The sequence below is a fragment of the Arachis hypogaea genome, chromosome 20 (assembly GCF_003086295.3).
Source record: "Arachis hypogaea cultivar Tifrunner chromosome 20, arahy.Tifrunner.gnm2.J5K5, whole genome shotgun sequence".
Lineage (NCBI taxonomy): Eukaryota > Viridiplantae > Streptophyta > Magnoliopsida > Fabales > Fabaceae > Arachis > Arachis hypogaea.
Genome location: NC_092055.1, coordinates 88,541,415 through 88,550,549, shown reverse-complemented (window position 1 = coordinate 88,550,549; position 9,135 = coordinate 88,541,415). Strand labels below are relative to the sequence as shown.

Below are 9,135 nucleotides of genomic sequence, written 5' to 3'. Positions count from 1 at the left end.
GCATTCAGTTCATTGGTGAGTAAGGGAGGTTCTTCTTCCCAAGTCTCATTACCAAATAATTTGGCATTCAGCTTCATGATTGCACTAAGGTACTTAGCAACTTGCTCTTCAGTAATGTCTTCATCCTCTTCAGAGGAAGAATACTCATCAGAGCTCATGAAGGGCAGAAGGAGGTTCAATGAAATCTCTATGGTCTCTAGATGAGCCTCAGATTCCTTTGGTTCCTCAAAGTGAAACTCCTTATAGGTCACTGAGCATCCTAGGAGGTCTTCCTCACTAGGATTCACGCCCTCCTCCTCCTCTTTGGGTTCGGCCACACCATGTAAGGTAATGGCCTTGCACTCTCTTTTTGGATTCTCTTCTGTATTGCTTGGGAGAGTACTAGGAGGGGTTTCAGTGACTCTTTTACTCAGCTGGCCCACTTGTGCCTCCAAATTTCTAATGAAGGACCTTGTTTCATTCATGAAACTTAAAGTGGCCTTAGATAGATCAGAGACTATATTTTCTAAGCTAGATGGATTCTGCTCAGAATTCTTTGTCTGTTGCTGAGTGGATGATTGAAAAGGCTCGCTATTGCTAAACCTGTTTCTTCCACCATTATTAAAGCCTTGTTGAGGCTTTTGTTGATCCTTCCATGAGAAATTTGGATGATTTCTCTATGAGGGGTTATAGGTATTCCCATAGGGTTCCCCCATGTAATTCACCTCTGCTATTGCAGGGTTCTCAGGATCATAAGCTTCTTCTTCAGAAGAAGCCTCTTGAGTACTGTTGGATGCAGCTTGCAATCCATTCAGACTCTGAGAAATCATATTGACTTGCTGAGTTAATATTTTATTCTGAGCCAATATGGTATTCAGAGTATCAATTTCAAGAACTCCCTTCCTCTGAGGCGTCCCATTACTTACAGTATTCCTTTCAGAAGTGTACATGAACTGGTTATTTGCAACCATGTCAATGAGTTCTTGAGCTTCTACAGGCATTTTCTTTAGTTGAATGGACCCACCTGCAGAATGGTCCAATGATATCTTTGATAATTCAGACAGACCATCATAGAATATATCCAAGATGGTCCATTCTGAAAGCATGTCAGAAGGACACTTTTTGGTCAGTTGCTTATATCTCTCTGATGCCAAGGCATCATAGGCTAGTTTCACTAGCATTTTTCTGTTAGTTTTAGTTGTTTTATGCATTTTCTTGAGCTTAAAGTAACCAAAAATGGTTAAATGAAGAACAAAGTAATGAACCATCCAAACAATATGATTTTGATGCAAATTCCATGAGTTTTAGTTATATTACTTAAATGCTATGAATGAAAGATTTCTCATGAAATTTTGCAAGACTTTGATGCAATTGTTTGGATGATTTCAGGGAAGAAGAGGCTAAGCAAGGAAGCAACAAAATCAATAAAGGAAGCTTGTATATCACATACGGAGTTTAAGTTCCAGTTTAAGCCTAAACTGGAGCTTAAACGCCAAAATCATGAAGGATAAGAAATGCTGGGATTGAAGTTTAACCTCCAGTTTGACCTCAAACTGGAGGTTAAACGCCAGAATGAAAAGCCTCACTTAAGGAGCATTCCACGTTTAACCTCCAGTTTGACCTCAAACTGGAGGTTAAACGCCAGAATGAGTATGCCAACCAGGGAGGAGTTCCACGTTTAACCTCCAGTTTGACCTCAAACTGGAGGTTAAACGCCAGAACCAGGAAGAGTACCAGGGGCCATTCCACGTTTAAGCTCCAGTTTGACTCAAACTGGAGCTTAAACGTGTTCGATAGTTTTTTCACTCCAGGGTTGCTCTCTCCATCTCCACGTTTAACCTCCAGTTTGACCCCAAACTGGAGGTTAAACGTGTTCGACACCTCCAGGGCCACCATTCCAAGCTTCCACGTTTAACCTCCAGTTTGACCTCAAACTGGAGGTTAAACGTGTTCGACCTCCAGTATGCCTACACCCCTTTCCACGTTTAACCTCCAGTTTGACCTCAAAATGGAGGTTAAACGTGTTCGACCTCCAGGATGCCTCATTCCTTTTCCACGTTTAACCTCCAGTTTAACCTTAAACTGGAGGTTAAACGTGTTCGACTACATTACTCTCCAGGGCTACCTTCTTCCATTTCCACGTTTAAGCTTCAGTTTAACCTTAACTGAAGCTTAAACGTGCTTCTACAAATGGCCTCACTGGAAGTGTCTGGCGTTTAAGTTGCAGTTTAAGCTTAAACTACAACTTAAACGCCACTCTTGAAAAGGGTTTCTGGGCCAAAAATATTGTGATTTAAGTTAGTCTTTGAGCACAAGTATTAACTTAAACTTACTTTGGTATGAAACCCAATTGAATATCATGGTTTATGGGATTGGGCCTGAAGGATTGATGAGTTTGAAATCTCAATTTATTGAGTCATGTGTCATTATTTGATTATCACTAAGTTGGCTCAATAAATGTTACAGGATCTGGATCAACAACCTCATCAAGATTATGGATCATAAACCCAAGGCAAAAGGAAAGCAAGGAGAGGCCTCAAAGCCCAAGAAGCACAACTGAAGCTCAATATAGAAAGTGTATAAATAGGATAAAAGTTAAGTTAGAGGGACTTTTACTTTTCACTTTTAGCTAGTTTCCTTTTCTTTGTAATTGAATTCAGAGCTATGATTCACTAAACCCCCTTTTCATTGGGTTAGGGAGCTCTATTGTAATTCAATGAATCAATAATAGTTTATCTTCTTCTTCAATCTTTTCTCTTGAATTTCGTTAGAAAGCTTCTCGATCTAATTCCATTGAGTAGTTGTCTTGGGAAAGAGACCACTCATACTTGGAATCCTTCGGAGCCTTGGGAAAGGAATGGAGGATTCATGCTAGAGAAGCTTTCTCACAGTGGATTGGATTGGGGTTTGGATGGATATTGTGACATGTAATCCTACCAAATTGTGGTTCATGAAATTGTGTGGTATAATCAGTGATCAAGCATCATCTCTTCTTATGAACATTTAAACCAAGGGATTGGGAATTTGTTTGTTTTTAGAGAGCATTGGTGAGCCAAGGAATTGGGATCCAATCATATAAGATTGCCAAGCAAAATTCAATGAATGCATTGGTTGAGGAAGATATTTACATGTTTTGATTCGGAGATTTCAATATCTCCTAAACCCAATGAATTCCCCATTTCTGATTTCCACTTTCTCTTTACATTCTGCAATTCAATTCTTGCAATCATCCCCATTCCCTTTTAATTTCAGCAATTTACATTCTGCTCTTTAATTCATGCAATTTAAGATTCAGCCATTTAATTTTCTTGTCATTTACTTTTCCCGCCAATTTTACATTCCGCAATTCTCATCTCAAATCTTGATTCCGCTCAACTAGAACACACTTCTAATCCGAATTGCTCACTCAACCAATCCTTGTGGGATTCGACCTCACTCTATTGTGAGTTTTTACTTGACGACGATAACCGGTGCACTTGCCGGAAGGAATTTTGCCGATCGTGCAATTTCCTAAATCGTAGCATAACACGTTTATGCGCATCAAGTTTATGGCGCCGTTGCCGGGGATTGGTTTTCGATTGACAATTCTCAAATTGGAAGCTAACTAGATTGAGCAATTTTCTCTTGCTTTGATTAATTCTGTTCTAGATACTTGTTGAATTTTAATTTCTGCACTTGGTTACATGCTTTCCTTCTTTATGCCTTTAAATCCATGCAACTAACTCACTGACTCACTAACTGTTTGATTTAATTCCTCAATTGATCTAACCATACTCTTCCATTAACCAAGAGTATTTCACTTGTTTGTGTTTGAGCTGTGTTCTTGTATGACAGGTAGGAGAGGAGAGACATCAACTCCTCCATATACCGAACCGGAAAGGACCCTTCATAGACTTAGAAGGGAAGCAAGAGGGAAGAGAGTAGTGGGAGAAGAGGAATCTGAAGGAGAATCTGAGGACAATTTTGAGGAAGCTCTAGATCTCAACATGGATAGAGAAGTTCACAACCATGAGAGAGCTGATGGAAACAATGCCATTCCTGAGAGGAGGGTTCTTAGTTCATACATAAACCCAACCTCTGGGAACTGTGGTAGTAGCATCCAGAAACCACCCATTCAGGCCAACAATTTTGAGCTCAAGCCACAGCTAATATCATTGGTGGAAAATCATTGTTCCTTTGGAGGAAGTGCTAATGAAGACCCAAACCAACATCTCACAAAATTCCTGAGAATTTGTGACACTGTGAAGTCCAATGGAGTCCAGGAAGATGCCTATAAACTGCTTTTGTTCCCATTTTCACTTAGGGACAAGGCAGCTAAGTGGCTGGAATCATTCCCAAGGGGGAGTCTAACCACATGGGATGAGGTGGAAGGCAAGTTTCTGGCACGTTTCTACCCTCCACAAAAGGTCAATAGGCTTCGATCTGAGGTCCAGACTTTTAGACAACAAGATGGTGAAACTCTCTACGAGGCATGGGAGAGATTCAAGGACTTGACAAGGAAATGCCCACCAAACATGTTCCATGATTGGGTGCAACTGCACATCTTCTATGATGGGCTCTCTTATGAATCAAGGAAGGCTGTAGACCATTCATCAGGAGGTTCATTGAACAAGAAAAAGACCGTGGAAGAAGCCATTGAAGTGATCGAGACAGTGGCTGAGAATGAGTACTACTATGCATCAGAAAGGCACAACACTAAGGGAGTCATGGAGCTGAACCATGTTGATACAATTCTAGCCCAAAACAAGGTGTTTGCCAAGCAACTAGCAGAGCTTACCAGGCAATTAGAAACAAAGCAAGTGGCTGCAATACACACACAAGATCAAGAGGAAGTAGGCATTGAAGGAGGTGATTGGGATGAGGTTAACTATGTGGGAAACCAACAAAGGCAATCATATGATCCACACTCCAACACTTACAACCCAGGCTGGAGAAACCACCCAAACTTTGGGTGGGGAAACCAACAAACCCAACCACAAAACCACAAACCTTACAACCACAACCAACAAAACAACTCCACATACCAAAACTCCAACCAAAAATCATACCAAGCCACACAAAACACTTACCCCCAATCATCATATCATGGCCAAAATAATCAACATATCCAACCTAATCCGAACCAACAATTTCAAGATCAATTAAACCGGATGGAAGGAATGATGGCAACCATGAGCCAAGACATAATTGAATTGAAGAGCTTCAGGGATGATGTGAGAACTACCTTAAGAAACCATGGTGAAAAACTCAAAAGGTTGGAATCTCAAGTAGGAGAGCTATCTCAACAGGCACCCAAATCAACTGCAGTGTTCCCTAGTGACACAGAAAAGAATCCTAAGGGGGAACAAAAGAGAGTAAGATGGGAAGAGTGCAAGGCCATCACCATATTGAAGGAAGCCTCAGAAGAAGAAGGAATCAGGTCCTCACAGCAGGAACCAGAAATCTTGAAAGAAGATGTGGAAGAAGTTAAGCAGGAAAGTGGAACTGAGCAAGCCAAGGATCTGCAAAAAGGCATGATGGAGGTATACCAACCAAAAGCACCATTTCCTGAGAGGTTAGGAGGAGGTGAAAAAAGGAAAACCTATTCAAGGTTTCTAGAGACATTTAATTCTCTGCATGTCAATATTCCCTTTCTTGAGATTCTTCATCAAATGCCCACACACATCAAGTATTTAAAGGAATTGTTAAGCAAGAAAAGAGTTTTGAAGGGAGGACAAACGGTAACAATGAACAAAGAATGCAGTGCTCTCATCAAGAAAGACACACTCTCTAAGAAAACGGACCCAGGAAGTTTTCATATCCCTTGCATCATAGGGGAAACAAAAATTGACAGAGGATTCTGTGATCTAGGAGCTAGCATAAATTTGATGCCTCTAACTCTTATGAAGAGGCTACAACTGAACGAGGTGAGATCCACTGATGTAATCATACAACTGGCTGACAAAACTCAGAAGCAAGCTGAAGGGGTAGTTGAAAATGTGCTGGTGAAAGTAGGAGATTATTATTTCCCCACAGACTTTGTCATTGTGGACATGGAGGAAAGCTATTTACACCCTATCATTCTGGGCAGACCATTTCTAGCCACTACTAGAGCGCTCATAGATGTAGAACAAGGAGAACTAATTCTGAGAATACATGATGAACAGCTCATTTTCAAAGTCTTCAAACCTGCATCTGAGCCTGAACCAGAATCTGAAAAGCCCAAAGATGATAGTAGCCATCCATGTTTGGAGGAAAGTAATCCAGCAGCTGAGACTCTAAAACAGTCATTGGAAGGCAAACAAGAGTTGCAAGAGTTAGAGCCACAAGAATCAGTGGAAACAGATCAGAAGGATCCTCCTGACATAAAGGTCAATGAAGAAATCCTCAAGAGAAAGGGAAGAGTGATAGGGAGATTGCCAAGAGGATGGAGAAACAAGAAAATTCCCACTGAAGGTTTTTCTCCAGGAGATAAAGTGATCTCAAGTCATTATCTGCCAATCCCACCTGGCCTCAAGACCATTCCTTCTCAGCTCCCTCAAGTGTTCACAATCAAGAAAGTTCTTTCTTTGGAACATTTAGAGGTCATGAATGAATCAAGAGGGGACGTTTTCATAGTGAGAGGAGAGGACGTCAAGCACTACAATCCACCCTAACAAGGGACAACCGTCAAGCTAGTGACGTTAAAGAAGCGCTTCATGGGAGGCAACCCATGTTTTTAGTATCCTTAATCTTTAATGCTTTGCTTTACATCTAATAAAGTATGGTTTCTTATGCATGAACTTGAATCCTCAGGACAACTATTGATTAAGTGCACTAAACCGTGCATGTAAATTACAATTGGTCTCTAAGTTTGGTGTGCCTGATGGCACTCCCAAATCTTACTCAAATTGAATTCCATCTTTCATTCAAGGTGCACAACCAAACATTAAGTTTGGTGTTCTTTTTGAACACAGTTTATGAAAAGCAAGAAGTTCCTCTGGATTTCAAAATTCATGACAAGTATACCATTCATATGTTTTAATGCTTTAGTTTCAATTACTTAGGGTAGTTACTTTGTTTAGAATCAAAGAGCCAAGGTGACTTTGATTTATTAGAAATATGCACACTCATTAAGGACAACCAATATGGATGTCATGTCATCAGGAGACTTAACCAAAAACTAAGTTTGGTGTCCAAATAATAAGTGTGCATACATGTAGAATGTCACGGCTATAAGCTCATAAAGACAAGCATTGATTTACATGTGCAAATACTATTCATAATTCACATGGACCGAAAAATGATAGCAATTTTGTTTGTTTGTGCAGGTACAAAAGAAAAGACAAAAATGGAGGAAAAAGACAAAGGGAGGTACGTGCTTGGTCAAAAAGAAAATTCATAAATCTTTGAAACTAACACATGGGAAAAGGAAGTTCTGCAAGAAAAGAAAGCTACATGTACAACCTAATGCATCCAGAATACTTCCAAGAAAATGAAAAGCCAATCGTCCTTATCTACAATTCATATATTTACCATCAAGCCACCCTTCACAAACCACCCTAGCCGTTCATTTTTCACTCATGGGCACTATAAAGAACCACTTGGGGAACGAGTCCCACACCATCAATCCTCCTTCATACACTTTTTCCTTCATCATAGCATAACCATCTCTTGCCGAAAACAATCTCACCACACCTCCAACAACACTTCTTGCTTCACCGTGTCAACTTTAGTTGTCACTTACCAAAATGGCAGCTTCATCTAGCCACAAAAGAAGAAAAGACAAGCAGCCAATGGAGGAAAACAGGGGATTCGATGCATGGAGATACAGATCAGTGTTCCATGAGATTCAAGCCGAATGGATGAGACCTAAAACGGTACTAGCTGAGGTCCCCTTTGAACTTGAAAAGGATGAGTTCCCAGGTGTTTGGGAAAAGATCAAAAAGAGGAAGTGGGAGCTCCTAACTAAGCCAATCACTAGAATCAACATCAACTTGGTGAAGGAGTTTTATGCAAATGCAGTAAGGGAGGATCAAACCAAGAACCCCACATACAAAAGCTATGTGAGAGGGGTGGAAGTTGACTTCAGTCCCAAAGCAATCATGAAAACTCTTGGCCTGAAAAACATACATTTCAGCCAAGCAAGTTATGACGAAAGGATGAGAGGAGAACCTGACTATACAACTATTGCTGAAGACCTTTGTGCCATCAGAGCTGAATGGGTGAGAAAAACAAGAGGGGCTCCAAGAGTCATGAGAAGAGGAGACCTAACACCTGAAGCTAAAGGGTGGTATGCAATAGTTAGGAGATCCATCCTACCCACTGCAAACTCTTCAGAAATAGTCCCTAAAAGAGCCATCTTGCTACATTGCATTATGGTTGGAGGAGAGATCAAAGTTCATAAACTCATTGCTGAACAGATACAAGAGTTTAGTGAGAAAAGTGACCCTGAATCCTGGCTTCATTTCCCTAGCACCATCATTAGACTATGCATCGATGCCCAAGTACCACTTGAGGATGAAAGACCTAATTGGCTATATCCTGGGCTGGCCATAACTGCACACAGAATGACTCTTGGCCCAACTCCTCCAAGACATACAAGAAGAAGAAATGAAGAAGGGCAACAAGTGGAAGCCGAGCAAGAAGCAGAACAAGAAAGACAGGAAGGAGAAGACAGAGAAGAAGAGCAAGAAGAGCAAGCAAATCCTGAAAGAAGACAACGAATTCCCAGAGACCCCATGGATATGAGCAGAATGCAGGAAATCATGGAAGGAATGTCTCAACAATACATGAGGTCTCAGGAAAGACAAGAAGACTTTCATCTAAAAATGATGGATATGCAAAGGAACTTTGAATCAAGATTCTTTGATCTGCAAAGGGAACAAAATCTACACTTACAGGAATCCTTCAGCCACATATGCCAACACCAAGATGCCAATGTCTTGGCAATCAAGGAAGCCACCACTTTACAGAATGCAAGATACTCAGTCCAAGCTGACTACAACATCAGTTCGCAAATCAAGCTTAACTACATAGGGGAACATCTACACAAGATGGACCCAGCATTCCCAGCTTATGATGAGTATTTCAAAGGGAGGAAAGAAGGAGAAATAAACAAGGCAATGATCCTTGAAAAAGGAGTGGAAGAAACGATGAAAAAGGCTGGATTCTGGAAAAAGCTCATAAGAAAAGACA

General features: G+C 40.7%; 1 non-coding gene across 1 annotated transcript; it reads right to left on the bottom strand.

The window, feature by feature from the left end:
- Positions 1–4,391: 4,391 nt before the first annotated feature.
- On the bottom strand, positions 4,392–4,495 carry LOC112788464 (small nucleolar RNA R71). The gene has a single exon (XR_003195826.1). It is a non-coding gene; the product is annotated as a small nucleolar RNA R71 (small nucleolar RNA).
- Positions 4,496–9,135: the final 4,640 nt, after the last annotated feature.